The following is a 17,180-nucleotide window of genomic DNA, read 5'->3' as shown; positions in this document are numbered from 1 at the left end:
TTTCAGATGCATACTAAGAATTGTTCTTCCTCTGACACATATCGTCAAGTGAGATGTACTGCCTGATAACAGATGTACATATCAGCCAGAACCTCAATCAGAGGATGATTTTTCATTTAATTATCTTTTAAAGCTACAAAATTATTTAGAGTCCATGAAAAGATTACATGCGCAACATAAACAACTGAAGAATTTGTTGGCAACGCAGATGATGAGTTCAGTCGGTAGGCCATACCTACTATGTGGTCAGTATCATTGGCGAATCTGAAGGGTCTCCGGTTTTTATGGTATGCTAAGGTTCGTGATGTCGTTATGGATACCCTTCGTGAAGAATTCCGTGGTTGGCTGTGGAACCAATCTTCAACGGCATCACGAACCTCAGCATCTTTGGCCAACCGGAGACTCTTCAAGCGTTTCTTCAGTGGTCCAAAGATGTGGTAGTCGCAGGGCGAGAGATCGGGGCTGTATGGTGGATGGTCGAGGGCCTCCCAACGGAAGCACCGCAGCAGATCTTGGCTCACGTGTGCAACACGTGGGCGCGCGTTGTCGTGCAACAGAATAACCCCATTTGTCAACATGTCAGGTCGCTTACTCTTGATGGCCGCTTTGAGGTTTTGTAAGGAAGTGCAGTAACGGGCTGCGTTGACCGTACTGCCTGCGTCCAGCCAGTCCAAAAACAATGAGCTCTTCTCATCAAAGAAAAAAGTGAGCATCACGTTTTCAGTTCGTATGGAAGAATGAGCCTTTTTTGGGCGAGTAGAGCTCGGATGCCGTTCATTCCATACTCATCCATTATGTTGTTGGATCGAAATGGTGGCACCACATTTCATCTGCGGCCATAATCTTGGAAAGAAACTGTCCCCCCTCTGCTTGGTAACGCAGCAGATGCTCCGAGCAAGCACTCATTCGCCGAGCCTTCTTTCTGTTCCTCAGATGTTTGGGGACCCACTGCGCGCGAACCTTGTGGTATCCCAACCATTGATGGAGAATGGTGTGAACAGTTCCTTTGCTCAAGGACAGTGTTTCCGCAATTTGTCTGGTGGTGATTCGGCGATTCTCCCTCACACGGTTGTTTACAGCTGCAGTCGATTCCATGGTGATGGCTAAGTATGCTTGACCGGGCCTAGGCATGTCCTTAATGCTCACACGTCCTTCGCTAAATGCACGACACCAAGTAAACACTGTACAGCGTGATAGACACTTATTACCAAACACATTCTTCATACGGCGATAAATTCGACTCCACTAACATTTTCAGTCGTCAGAAATTGAATAACTGCTCGTTGAGCTTGTTTGGACGGATACCACACCTGTAAAGTAACGGCTAGCGCGTCTGGCCGCGAAACCAGGTGGCCCGGGTTCGATTCCCGGTTGGGGCAAGTGCCTGGTTGAGAGGTTTTCCGGGGTTTTCCCTCAACCCAATATGAGCAAATGTTGGGTAACTTTCGGTGCTGGACTCCGGATTCATTTCACCGGCATTATCACCGTCATCTCATTCAGACGCTAAATAACCTAAGATGTTAATAAAACATCGTAAAATAACCTATTAAAAAACGTTAATTGCCTGCCCGGATGGCTCAAGCGGTAGGGGCACGGCATGTCTCTATCGCTTGGTCGAAGGGTTGTGAGTTCGAGTCCCGCCTCGGGCATGGGTGTTGTGTACGTACTAGTTTAAGAAAGCAGAAAACAGAAAAAGAGAAAAAACGGAAAAAAAAAGTCATGTTACGACTGTACACAATACAATGTCCTTCCGCAAATGAAAACAGAGCACTATCGCTTTGCTATCTATCGGAGAAAACATAAAGCTCCGCTTGTTGGAACAGCCACACTACGACAAAAGGCTCACTTCCATTTGGGCGATCCTTAGATTATGATAGCGAGAGAATATGAAAACATGCGAATAAATAAGAGGGAAATGAAGTGTGCATAATTCGATATAAGAGAGAAAGCGAGTGCAGATTTCTCCTCATGTAACCTAAGCCACGATAACTTCTCGAAAGAAGGTGAGATATGATCACAGTATAGAAAATTACAATTGAAGCGAACGCAGGCGTTATGAACACGCTGTAGTTTCTGGGGGAATCAGTCCTGAGATCATTGAACAAATCGTCGCAATAATCGAAGTGAGGTAGAATGAGTGTATGTACCAGCGTGTGTTTTAATTTAGATGGATAATGATACAATCTTTTTAGTGAATGGAGAATAGAGAATGCCTTCTTACATGTATATTAATATGTGTATCCCAATTGAGATTAGATTCGAAATGAACTCCGAGGTTTTTTACTGTCGAACTAAACGGGTTAATTGTTTTATTCAGTTTCATAGGTGGAATATTCAGGTCGTTGACATCAGGAATTAATCTATGGTTCGCGAACAGAATAGCCTGTGATTTACATGCGTTTACGTTAAGTCCAAATTGTTGAGACCAGGAAGAGATGGAGTCCAGAGTTTTATTAAAACTATTAATGCTGTCTTTTAGTGCATCAGGACGAGCTGAAATTGCATCAGGACGGGCTGAAATAGATATTACTTACTTACTTACTTACTTACTTACTTACTTACTTACTTTTAAGGAACCCGGAGGTTCATTGCCGCCCTCACATAAGCCCGCCATCGGTCCCTATCCGGAACAAGATTAATCCAGTCCCCACCATCACATCCCACCTCCCTCAAATCCATTTTAATATTATCCTCCCATCTACGTCTCGGCCACCCCAAAGGTCTTTTTCCCTCCGGCCTCCCAACTAACACTCTATATGCATTTCTGGATTCGCCCATACGTGCTACATGCCCTGCCCATCTAAAACGCCTGGATTTAATGTTCCTAATTATGTCAGGTGAAGAATACAATTCGTGCAGTCTGTGTTGTGTAACTTTCTCCATTCTCCTGTAACTTCATCCCTCTTAGCCCCAAATATTTTCCTAAGCACCTTATTCTCATATACTCTTAACCTATGTTCCTCTCTCAAAGTGAGAGTCCATGTTTCACAACCATAAAGAACAACCGGTAATATAACTGTTTTATACATTCTAACTTTCAGATTTTTGACAGCAGACTGGATGATAAAAACTTCTCAACCGAATAAAACAGGCTTTCCCATATTTATTCTGTGTTTAATTTCCTCTCGAGTATCATTTATATTTGTTACTGTTGCTCCCAGTTATTTGAATTTTTCCACCTCTTCAAAAGATAAATTTCTAATTTTTATATTTCCATTTCGTACAACATTCTCGTCACGAGACATAATCATATAGCCTACTTTGTCTTTTCGTGATTTACTTCCAAATCTATCCCTTTACTTCCTTCAAGTAAAATTCCCGTGTTTTCCTTAATCATTTGTGGATTTTCTCCTAATATATTCACGTCATCCGCATAGACAAGCAGCTGATGTAACCCGTTCAACTCCAAACCCTCTCTGTTATCCTGGACTTTCCTAATGCCACACTCTAGAGCAAAGTTAAAAAGTAAAGGTGATAGTGCACCTCCTTGCTTTAGCCCACAGTGAATTGGAAACGCATCTGACAGAAACCGACCTATACGGACTCTGAAATAGATATTAGAGAAAGAAATTATGGTTATACAGAAAACAGTGCGATGGCCTAGAAAAAGTACGATAGAACTGATAGTTAAAGAAGGATAGAAAGAGGGAGACAGTATTGCAGATAGCATTTAGAAAGGGCGACTATTTAGATTAGTGCTTTAATAGCGCGTAATCAAAGGAATGTAAGATGAGTACCAAGAAAATATTAGTTAACATATCTTCGGAATATCAATAAAATGGAAGGAAAATGTAAATAGAGAGATATGGTGTGGCCTAAATACAGGGATGTGAAGGCATTCCATAACGGATACTGATGTTAAAAATAAATATCATATCATCATATCATATCATATCATATCACATCATATCATATCATATCATCATATCACATCATATCATATCACATATCATATCATCATACCATATCATATCATATATCACATCACATCATATCACATGCCATATCATAGGCTATCATATATCATATCATATCATCATACCATATCGTATCGTATCATAACATATCATATCATATCATATATCATATCACATCACATCACATCACATCACATCACATCACATCACATCACATCACATCACATCACATCACATCACATTACATCATATCATATCATATCATATCATATCATATCATATCATATCATATCATACCATATCATATATCATATCACATCACATCACATATCACATCACATCATATCATATCATATCACATCATATCATATCATATATCATATCATATCACATCACATCACATATCATATATCATATCATATCATATCATATCATATCATATCATATCATATCATATCATATCATATCATATCATATCATATATCATATCATATCATATCATATATCACATCACATCATATCATACAGTATATCATATCATATCACATATGATATATCATATCATATCATATTGGAGCAATGGGAGTACCCCGAGCAATACTTCAACTGCGACATTGTCCGCCACAAATGTTACTACAGTACGAACTTTTCATTGGAAAACCCAGGCCTGACCGAGACTCGAATCCGGTCTCCTATGAGACAGGCTAATGATCTAGAACATGCAGTGAACTCAGGAGAAAGGCCGATAGGCTCAGTAGGGATTTTTGTCGTTCTAAGAAAAAGAGGGTCTGAACCCGCGAACTTCGGATCTACTAGACCACCAAGGACGACATGGTAAAAAATTGTCTGACAGAACTGGAGTCAAAACTAGCCAGTGGCTTGCACCATGAAGTTAAAAAGAAAATGAGAAGTAGTAAAAGAGTAGTTAAACAAAGACTGACATTGACGGCGTAGTTAATCAACTACTGGGGGTCATACCTCGACTGCAATCTCTTGAGAGTAGGAACCAAGAACACAATTACTGTACCTGGATGCCAGTAACGCGTGGGAACCGTAGAGGAGCAAGTACCACGCCACCTGCGTGGATATGAGGCTATAATATACCTGAAAATCACAAGGTTAATTAAACGATCAAGAAGACAGTGGAAAAGGCTTTACTGTAAACAACGTTACGAAGTCTTTCTCAAGTTAATTTATTGAAAAGAGATTTAAGAGTACAACCTCACATTAATACACTTCAATCCATCACATGCAAGTCTATTTTTCACTTCCAGAATTAAAGTCTTGAATGATGTTTGGAAATTATTCAAACGTAGCTAAGACTTTGATTATGCGTCTTCTTTGGTGGTCTAGTGATGCATTTTCGTAAGATGTTGCACCTATTCATATATATTACCACCATTTAAAACTGAATTTCTCTCTATCTTTATCTCACTTCCAGTAATAATGAGTATAAAGCATCACCGTCCCTGATACAAAACTTTATTACAGTTAATTTCCCGTTAGCCACAAGAATATAATTATTTATTTTCTGCTAGCGGTGAATTGCTGGTAAAGGGGTTTTGGTTGATTTAATCGTCTCTTTTTAAGGGGTTAGGTACAGCTTACAGCAGCAAAATTTTGGAAATATTCAACTTTCTTTTTCTTCCATTACTGTATCTAGTACAATAATGAAAATTAGTATTTGTAAAACACTGTCCTTCTGCTATATGAAAACAATATTTTTACGATTTAAAAATACAATTTACATTTCATTTTTTTTTCAAAATTCAGTTCACTATGCAGTGATGGAACGTTTCCCACATAACTCAAAAACTATCCAACATTCTGTGATGAAATTTTTGTGTGTATTTATGTATGTTATATCTACAATACCGGTATGATGCAAGATCACTTCTCTATCTTCGTTAGACTGTCTGATAAAAAATAAATTCAGCTTAAAAATTAACAAATATCAGTATTTCCTTCTAACACAAAATTATATATATATATATATATATATATATATATATATATATATATATTAAGCGATGTAGTTGACATTGTAAACATGAGTTTCAGCAATAAAATAAAAGAGGGAAAACATGAACAAGTTAATAAGTTTGTGAGTTATGAGGGAAAAACTTAATCACTGCACAGTGAACTGGCATCATTTTGAATTAAAATATATATATATATATATAGTTTTTTAAATCCTAAAATTATTTTTTTCGTATAGCACAAGGACAGTGTTTTGCACATACCAATTTTTTTTATTATTGTACAAGATACAGTAACGGTGGAAAAAAATATTAAACATTTCCAAAAATTTTACTGCTGTAAGCTATACCTAACCTCTTGATTGGTTACTTTACGACACTGTATCAACTGCTATCGCTATCTAGCGTCTGAGAGGTGTAGATTATAATGCCGGCGAAATGAGTCTAGGGTCCAGCGCCGAAAGTTACCTAGCATTTGCTCTTAATGGGTTGAGGGAAAATCCCAGAAAAACCTCAGCCATGTAACTTGTCCAAATCAGGATTTGAACCATGGTCCTCTCGTTTCACGGTCAGGCATGCTAACCGTTACTCCACAGCGGTGGAACTGTATTTAGTCTGTGTCAAGTAGATGTGACCAATAAAACATAAGCTAGTAGGTTTACTTATCAATGCCAACAACTTGCTTGGTTTGGTTTTCCAAGGACCGAAATCGGGAATGATCTATGTAATGTTGTAAAGCTCCGGCAGACTACTATAGAATGCGAAACGACAGTGCATAATACGCAAGTTTTCCTAGAAGCATTCGAAGAATACAATGCAACATTACATACACCACGGTTCTGCTGGTTGCATATACAACATGCGATTTTATCCATCAATGCCATTAAAATGATATACATGTAACAAGCATATTCTTTAATAACTTATACAGTTTCGTGGTCTAGAAGTCAATATTTCTGACTGCAAACCACGAGGTCCCGTATTCGATTCTCGTTCTCAGCTTGGAAGTTTGTTCTTAATGAGACTATTTTAATACTTTCACTTTCTGGAATACGATGTTTCTGGAACTCGTAAAATTCCAAAAGTTACCTGATTGCCAATGAACTTCGCCGGCTGTTAAGTATGAGGTGTACGAGGAAATTGGATGTCTTTCTGCTGACGGTTCAACTCGAAGAGCAGATATCATTATTATTATAGACCGAAAAAAATTGTAGACTCATTCTCAATCCCACAGTCCGTTTTGAGAATAGCGAGGAACAACCTAGAGAAGTCAGCAAAGAAAAACGGGCAATTTATCTGCCATGCTGCAGCGATTTGGGGACCAAATATAACATCAAGACATGGGACGTAATAGGAATTATGATTGGAGCTAGAGGCACAATCCCACGGGAGACCTTAGAAATCTTCCGAAAATTAAAAGTTCCTGACAGCACCCTGGACATCCTCCACTGCACTGAAGTCATCGATTAGCATAATCATCACTTATATTCTTTATAAAATGTAATTTGTCTTGTAGCCTAAATCGTTTGTTGTATTTCCAATAAATTTCTCAATGATAGCCTACCTAACTAGGGTTTCTATGAAAGAAAAAATTGAATTAAATATAAATATTCATTTAGAATTGATTAGGCGGCCGATTATTAAACCCTGGTTGGGACGGCTATCAACTATCTATTAATTTACACATACACCCATATTATCATTCACACCATTTATAACATTCATAACCAGATTAAGTTCTATCTAAGTTTCCTGCGTAGGCATAACTTGGTTTCTATATGTTTTTGTATTCCTTAATTTAAAAAATAAGTAGTTCGATTCCTATACATGCATTTAAGTTTCTTTTCTGACTAGTGTCACCGATTTCACGTTTATTGCTTATTAATATGGTGTACGTTGTATTAGTTCGCAATCTCTCGTCGTGGTGATCGCATTTTACAAGAATCCCATCATGTGCAATATGTGTGGAGTCGAGGAAAAGTCCAAACAACTATTCACCCTGAGTTGCAGGGACGAGGACAATGAAGAAAAAAAAACAATCATTATGACGTCTTCATTCCTCTCCCAATTAAGAGAACAAGTTACGAACTGAGAACTGCAGTGACGGCATCCACTATCCAAGATGGATGAGAGCTGCTTGGAAAGGGAAACCACATGGACATGTGACGAGTCGTAAAATGTGGAGTTACTGCTTCAGTCTGCAATTTGAACTTTACTGCAAAGATATGACCACTAAATACGGAAGAAGCCTTAAACAACATGTCCACTTCACGGCAAGCAGTGAAATGAAATGACAAGAGAGAATAAATACTTTTTCATGTCCTCTGTTCTTCTGTTCGGTATCCCATTTACCATGGTCTCATGTAACGCGGAATAAACTGACTCTAAGTTGTTTGTGCACAGTTTTTCGAGTCTTCATTACGATAATTGACGCATCATAGCCAAAACAGCAAAAAAAAAATAATAATAATAATAAATTATGGTTCATTTAACGACGCTCGCAACTGCCGAGGTTGTATCAGCGTCGCCGGTGTGCCGGAATTTTGTCCCGAAGGAGTTCTTTTACATGCCAGTAAATCTAATGACATGAACCTGTCGCATTTAAGCACACTTAAATGCCATCGACCTGGGCCGGGATCGAACTTGCAACCTCGAGCACAAAAGGCCAGTGCTATACCGACTACGCTAACCCAGACCGACTCCAAAGAACAAATTAATAAGACAATTTTCCAGAATCATTCACGTTTCTTCTTCATTAACTAATTTAGAATAATTCCTGTGAATGAATGAACGAGCGAGCGAGCAAGCGAACGAACATTCTTAGACCTGCTAATATTGTTATTATACTAATTCAAGAATGTTAAAACGCCTGCACTGCATGCTCTCAAGAACCTGCACAACATTTCCTTAAGAGCGATGATTGTAATTTATCTTACTAAAAACTGAACCTTGTTGGATTTGTAATGCTTGTAGTATGAGCACGTAATACAGACGCTTCGACAGCCTTGTACTAATTTTTCCCCTACAAGAGGGAGAGCTTGTTTAGATAATGTAGTTACTAATGCACAGAGATATTGTTTAAACACTCAAGTTGTAGTGAATTTTATTTGACCACAGTGATTTATCTATAAATGTGATTTATAGTAGTAACAATCTAAGGTGTCCTCGTGTCACTTCTAAATAAATGATACTTTAGTGATCCCAATATATATTCTGCACGATATGGCGAAGAACATCAGATTGCCATATTATACAGCTTTAATGTGATTAGGCGTGGAAAAAATGCTCCGTTGTTTTTTGACACGCGGATAATAATTTCTGCTTTTATGAAGGAAAAGGTGCTGTAATATATTTACATATAACAACATGTTTTAAGTACCGATAATTGTAGCCTATGTTTGAAATATATTACGCTGGCTTAGGATTTCAGTACGTTAATAAATAAATAAATAAATAAATAAATAAATAAATAAATAAATAAATAAATAAATAAATAAATAACTGCTATAGGACACAGAAATTCCCGAGTTACAGAACGAAAATTGAGTGCAAGATTTGACATTCCCTAACCAGTAGCGGCTGGTGGTCAAAATAATGAGTGTGCTACAATCTCTATATCGGCCTACTGTATACACTTAGGCCTATATGTATTTATCTTAATTTGAGACTCGCCTAGTGACGAAATATGGAGTTCCTTCCTTCCTACTGCAGAACTTGTCAATTACCCTGGTGTTAAACGTTAAACCCCTCCATCCTGGACATTATACTCTTTTCTATTGACAGTATTGCAAGAGCAGTGAGGCGATCCTGGGACATAGTGTTCGTTTCAAGCAAGAAAAACATCTTTCTGGCTCAGCAGTGGTCATTGGTGTTGTAACCAAAATATTTAACAACTTCGTTACTTCACAGAATGGATCCCGTGAATTGTTGGAGACTATGTTTCGGAAGTCGGATTTTCTGTATAGAACTCCAAGTTGTGTCTTTAACATTCTTTTGTTCAGTACAGTATAGCTGTTGACAGCAACTTCAAGTTCGCGTTCAGGAAAATTATGCAAAAAATTGTCAAAAAAATTCGCTGTTTAACAATTTTGTTGCGTCTAGGTAGCTTAAAGATTGGAAACGATGAGTAGTTTCCTGAATTATACGGTTACATACCTCCTTGGCATCAATTTTCTGGGATTCAATTTTCCGTCGCTTGCTGACTGATTTAGGAGGAACCTAAAAAAACTGGTAGATGGCAGCAGCAGTCGAACATTTGAATTACCAATACATTGTACATAGTTCCTCCACAAACAAACATTCTTTCCTTACGCTTTACTTTCGCAATCTCCAAGCTGTGTTGTGCTGAAGCTGACTACAGCACTTCCCCGCGTAAAATAGCCAATCAGAGCAGTTATTTCAGCTTCGCACATGCGCATTAACTGTTTACATTCTCATGTAGAGTTTTGAGTAGCACAACGAACCCCCTGAGGCACCAAAGAGCGAAGATCGAAGACTAAACACTCTATAACGCGTCATGAACATAACCACGGGAAATTGTCAAATGGCAGATCAAATACTATGGTATTGCAAACACTTTATTTGAGCAAAAATTATCACTGTGCTGTAGCACTGTAGCACATAAGGACGGGCCGCCCCTGTCCCTAACGCAATTTTAGAACAACTCAACAAATTAAAGAGATAGATTCAAGGTCATAATACAAATATAGTTCATGTTTAGGCCCATGACAGCATAAAATCTTTTCTTTCACATACAAATGTAAGGAACCAAATTTACCAGGAAAGAACACTTTAAATTTTCCTTGCTTTCAATAATATGGCAATATATATAATAATCCGTGGCGCTACAGCCCGTGAAGGGCCTAGACCGACCAGCCTGCTGCTGGCCTCAGGCACATGCCGAAGCAGAGGTGGACGATTATCCAACCAGAATGGAGGTATCGTGTGGTTAGCACGATGATCCCCCCAGTCGTTATAGCTGGCTTTCGCAACCAGATTTCGCTACCTATCGTAGCTCCCCAAATGCATTACGATGCTGGGTGGGCACCGGTACCATATACTGGCCGAAATTTCATGAGAAAATTTCTTCCCCCATGAGGACGCGAAGCAGCGCGCATTCCGTAACGCGAGTCCTAGGCAATATATATATCAGACATAAAATTACAATATTGCTTTGACTTCTTGAAAGAACTACACAGATTTTCATAACAAAAGATTTATTCAATTTAAAAAATGGAAACTGATTTCCGATTGTATGAAATTCTTTTGGTTTAGAAATAATAAAATTAAAGCCTGAATTACAAGAGGAAGTTTCATATTTCTTAAAAGACGTGTTTTTGGAAACCCAGTATAAAGATTTAGAAGGTGTTAATATTTTCAAATTACTAAAAAAATAAAAGGCACTAATCAGAGGTCATATGCAACCAAAATCATAACCATGTATGGCTCCATATTATTTTATATTTGAACAAATTTTTACAGAAATGAACATTGAAAATGAAAAGAATAACCCGTATTACAGATGAGCTGTTTCATTTTAAAGTTAAATTTAGCCATATGTCATTTTACTCCTGCCTTTGATCAGTTACTTAAGTACCTATTTTCGTTTAATTACTGTTCCGGTTTTGTGTTGTTTTACTTTATCATTTATTGTTTTATGAAAATTGTGAAAAGTGACCAAGAAACTAGTAAAAAAAAGTATATGAATAAAAACAATATACGAACAATAACCGCGGTGTTCAACGATGACCGCTCAAGATTTACCGCGCAATTTACAGTGTACGAAAATATTTAATGTGTAGTTTCTACATCTTCCATATCAGAATCATTTCCCTTTCTCCCTAGCCCCTTCCTCCCTTCCATTCGAGTGCTGAGCGTGTTGCGTTCTGTCGGTGTATTCGGAAGGTAAGTTTTGCCTATGTATGTTCTAATCTCTCGGCTACCGCTTTAATTTCGAGTTAACCCTTAAATTGCCAATGTACCTATCCTATAGGATAGCTACGACAGGATAATAGGCTATAAGCTATAATCTATATATATATATATATATATATATATATATATATATATATAATTTGAACTGGTAATGGAAATTACGGGAAAACGGCTGAACATATTTCAATAAATGACCCCTCATTTTGAAGCTTGGAACTCAAAGTTTTTCCGAAAAATAGTAGTTTTCAATGAAATGTGAATTTTTCAACATTATTTTTTTCTATTTTCCAAAATCCATCTGTCGTCAGCTTTGAGAACTAGCTAATTGCATTCACGGTCCACTTGATCCTCGCTTCGCTTCCCCTTCGAAGGGAACATCAAGTCGGCCGTGTTGCATTTCAGAATAAAACAAAACACACACTACAGTAAACAATATTACACGAAGGCCAAGATCTGCAATAATGCTGACATATTTAGAGCTCAAATTAAATTGGTTATTAAAAACTTAACTTACTAAAAATAATTTACAGGTTCGATTCTGTGGTGTGTAATTTTCTGGGTACAGCTGTGTATTGGATATTAAAAACTACAAAACTTGAGATGGTTTGATGGCATTATTACCGTTAGAAATGAAATATTATTGTAGTTAATGCCATGATATGACTACTTTTCATTAATTATACATATTAATGCTATATTGATGATATGAAAGCGAAACGTTTTGGGGTTATATAAGTAGATGTAGAGAATAACTTAAATTAGATTTTGATTTCTATATTTTACTGAGTGGTGGCTATATAGTATATATAGTATATGTTACTGAACCCTATACAACTTACGTAAGATAATATTATTAAAAATCAAATATTTTTATAGTTATTAATCAAGTGGGGTTGCGTCTTTTTCATATATTTAATGGCGGTGTGGTGTAGATATTTATATGCGTGGTTCTCTTCAGTATTTGCTCGAGAGATAGTATCTTTAATTATTATGGAAGCAAATAACTTTCCGAATGTCTGGTATTCTTCATTGAAAATAAAGCTGAAAAATGTTTATTTGAACGTCTAATGAATTTAGTTTGCAGCATTTGCTGCACAAGCCACTAGTTTTAATAGAACAATAGAAAAAAAATTGGTCGGAAAACTAAAATTTCACAATACTATAATATTGCACAACATATAAAATATGGACATTGCGATAGTTGTTTTCTTTACAGTCCGACACGGTTTAATAAACTAGTGTGAGAAATGAAGTTTTGCCAATTTAAGGGTTAACTAATTGTCATCTATCGAACCCTTATTTAGGGCGGCTTTTGTTTCTACAAATTATCATTACAACAACTATTTTTAACAAAATAATCTGCCCTCACTGAGGGTGACCATAAAGATCCAGAATAAAAGCAAATTTTAGTTTCTTGTAAACAAATTTCTTGTAAGATATTTTAATGTCATTTTAAATGTTACTGTTTAACATTCTTTGTCTTTGGCAACCTCACCAAGTTGAGGAAGATTATATATATATATATATATATATATATATATATATATATATATATATATATATGAGGAAGATTATATATATATATATGAAAATGTAAATTTTCACAAGACATATGAGACAATTAATACACACACTTTATAAAATATGTGATTTAGATAACGAGAAAAAATATCGAATTTATCGAAAATGCAACGTCATTGTGAAATCGAATGAATGGATGTAACAAACTCTCTGTGTTTAATTGAGTGTATTCTTCTCAACTAGCACAAGGCCCTCTGGGAAATCAAACTTTTACGTAATTCTTTGTGTACTGTCGTCTTGAAGTGGAGGATGAATTAACTTCGTCCCACCCAGACAGGGGTGTTCAAAATGATCACTCATGTACAGTACCATTAATAGTAAGAGCAGAAAAATGAAAGTTTAACGGTACAGAATGTAGATGGCATACAGCATAAAGCATGAGAACTATGACAAGAATATAACAAGTAAGGCCACGCGATGAATCTAACTTCTAAAGAATGAGGTAGGCCTACGTTTGAGAAAAACAGAAGTAATCTTTTTCACTTAATGTGTTTTGCTTGCAAACCGAGATATGTCTTCATATAAAACAATAGTAGACTTAAGTAATCTTTCGATCATAGAAAGCAAATAATGTATTATAGCCGACAGTGGCGGAACAACAGGGGCAAGATAGGATAAGACTTATTTACTCACTAAAAATTCAAAGGGATAAATACGACTAGTAGACTATAGTTTATATCTTCCTAAAATATTCTCGTATTTGAAAGGTTTATAGGTAGTTTTTATTCTCTTTTGTGATCAAAATTTCAAATATATAATTTATTTTAATGAGATGAAAAAACTTCAAAGCCACTTCATTAAAGTAAGAAAATTTGAACCATTGCAATAATCACACAAAACGAATGCTGTTTTTTCTGTGGATTAAAAGACCACATTGAATTCAGAAGCAGTTTCAACACTGTAGAGGTCGGGCGCCCAACGTACTGTTTCGAGTTCGTGTGTCCATCAATTTGTTCGTTTACTGTTAACTTAAATATTTTTTTATTGTGCAAGGTTTTCGTTTTTTATTTACCGATCAAAGTACGGTATTATTAATATTAAGCTATTGCTATAAAGAGGTCCATCACTAATTCCAAGATTTAATTTAAGAAATAAGTAAATGGAAGATAACGGTAAGAACATACAATATGCATAATTACTCTTCATTCTCTTTTTATCAAAGTTGGGCATTTTGTAATCGATTACAGTTAGCCTACAATTACTGAAGCTATTGTTTATCAGAAGTATGTTGTTGTTGTTTAGTCAACTGTCCGAAGACAGATCTGAACCTCACAATTGATATCAAGAAGCCACCACTTATGAGGCAACTAAGTCAGAAGATAATGGGGTAGAGTGATCAGTTCCTTTCCCCTAGTGAGGGAAGTGAGACGGTATGCGCCGGTATGGAATACCACCACTGGTTTCTATGGCCAAAAAACATACCGTTGGTGAAGAATGATTACCGTCACTGAAAAAATATGATCCGTAAACATTTATTTATACATTTCTTCACAGCAAAGAGTACTATCTGTTTGCTTCGTAATTCTAAACCACAGCCTTCTGGAACTGTAGTCAACGTGAATTTAGACACATTTATTGTATAAGTCAACCCCTGGAATGCTTACAATTGTAGTATTTCAAGTATAGAAGGCTGTGGCCTGTAGATTGTGGTGGCCATTGTTGTCAATTTAGTGTGTGTCATTTTTGTTGTTGCACTTTTTATTTATAATTAAGGCACTTTGAAGCCTTAACATTATTTTAAATTATAAGTCTCAGTGGACATTGCAAAATAATCTAGTAAGTAACTGAAATAACTTGAAATTATTTTATTAAGAAATTCAAAGATTCGCGTTACTGATTGCACGAAACAATTTATTGTATACATCATTATGTGTATGTTGTAGCCTATGCCTTTTTTAAAATCGAGGTATGCGAGGGGACAATCTTGAAGTAGCATATCGCCTCTGGCTTTTTCCCTCCACTTCCCTCACTGCTTTCCCCTTCAGAAGTATGAAAAGGTTTAAAATAAAAGATTTTGACATGTTCGAAATAATTAAGTTTTTTTCTAATTCCTTACAATCAACTTCATAAAAATTAACATTTAACATAATGTTTCAAAAAATATTTATTTAAAATCAACTTTATAATAATATAATAATTGATTTTGTTTCATAATTCAAATTTGTTCTAATCCCCTATCACAATTATTGTAAGACTTGTCATGAAAATTGCATACGACAAAATTCTTGCCTCCAAACAAATTACGTTGTTGCGCCACTGATGCAAGTCTATTAAGAGAAGTGCAGACACTACCACTAAGATGGACCTCTTCTCCCCCCCCCCCACACGTCTCTCTTTCAGCTACCAAGATAACTTGCGGTAACTTTACTTGAATATGGAAGCACTTGGCACACGCTATACTACCTGTAAATAGCTAAGAATTAATTCTGAGAGCAGGCTAGTTGGAATTGTGTGACCCTTAGCTTTCAGGATGCCATATCACAGTGGGATACCCAAGCCATCATTTTAAAAACAACATGTGGTGGATTTACTAAAAGATTCTGAGAAAGTTCTCGGAATAGATAGTTCTACATCATCACAATTCGTAACTGCCAAAACAAATCCAATGAACTGTCTATAAATTTATTACTCCCGATAAAAAGCGCACATATTAAATTCTCGACTTCTAGGAACGAAACAAAGAAAATTAATAAATTAAAATTTTATAATTATAGTTTATGGTTGCTCTGATGTTTATACGTTGGTGTAGGAACTGAAAACTTGATAGACGTAAAAAAAATAACTATTCAAAAGACAAAAATTATGTTTATATTTAACAAAGTTGCTAAGCATAATTTTTTTCATGAGATAAAAGTAGGAATTTCACGAGAGAAAAAGAACTCTAATAATCAACATGGGAAAACTGAGTGGGGAAAGAGAATATGTCTAATATAAAAGGAATTTGAATCAAAGCAAGAGCGCTGGACGCATAAGCCAATTGCCCAGGTTCAAATCCCAGTCGATTCACCCTGAATTTGTAACTTCTGTTGGGCAAGCCCGTGCTAAGGCAACACAGGGGGTTTTCTCTGGGTACTTCGGTTGTCCTGTCACATCCTAATTCTCAATCCTCATCATTCTCTACGAGTATAATGTACACCCACCGCCTGTGGTGAACTCTGGATAGTTTCTGACGAACTAAGCGATCTACGCTTCTCGACACTAGCGACATCTATGAGCACGTTCGTAGAGTCGAAGCGAATAACGGCAAGTTAAGGCCCCTGCCACTTTGAAAATATAAAAGAAGTTAGAATAAGCACCTGAATCCGACAAAGTATGGGACTACAATTATTGAACACTAAGATACTGGGCAACAGAAACAAAAAGAGTAAGAACTCCGTTTTTTAAAAACCACTTACATGATTAGAACACAAAATAATATTGGTTTCAGCGTCGTAATGACGATGACGACGATGATTATCATGATCATGACTATAATGATGAAAATGTAGCCTACCTACTACATTCAGAAAGTACAAAAATGATTCAACATGAAAAACAATTCAGTGCGCGGTTACACAGCATCGGTGAAATTGGTGACGAGGAAATAGTATTTGGCGAGATGATTGCAATGGTTCGTGATAGGAATATCTGACATTCGCCTCTCAGTTGGGAAGAACCTCAGAAAAATACAATCAGGTAAACAGGTCTAGCGGGATTCGACTCCATACCCGATCAGTTTCGGATCTGGAATTCTACACGTTATGCCCAGACCGTGCAGTTAGACACTAAC

This window comes from Periplaneta americana, chromosome 12 (assembly GCF_040183065.1).
Source record: "Periplaneta americana isolate PAMFEO1 chromosome 12, P.americana_PAMFEO1_priV1, whole genome shotgun sequence".
NCBI classification, from domain to species: Eukaryota; Metazoa; Arthropoda; class Insecta; order Blattodea; family Blattidae; genus Periplaneta; species Periplaneta americana.
Note: the sequence above shows the minus strand (reverse complement) of the source record.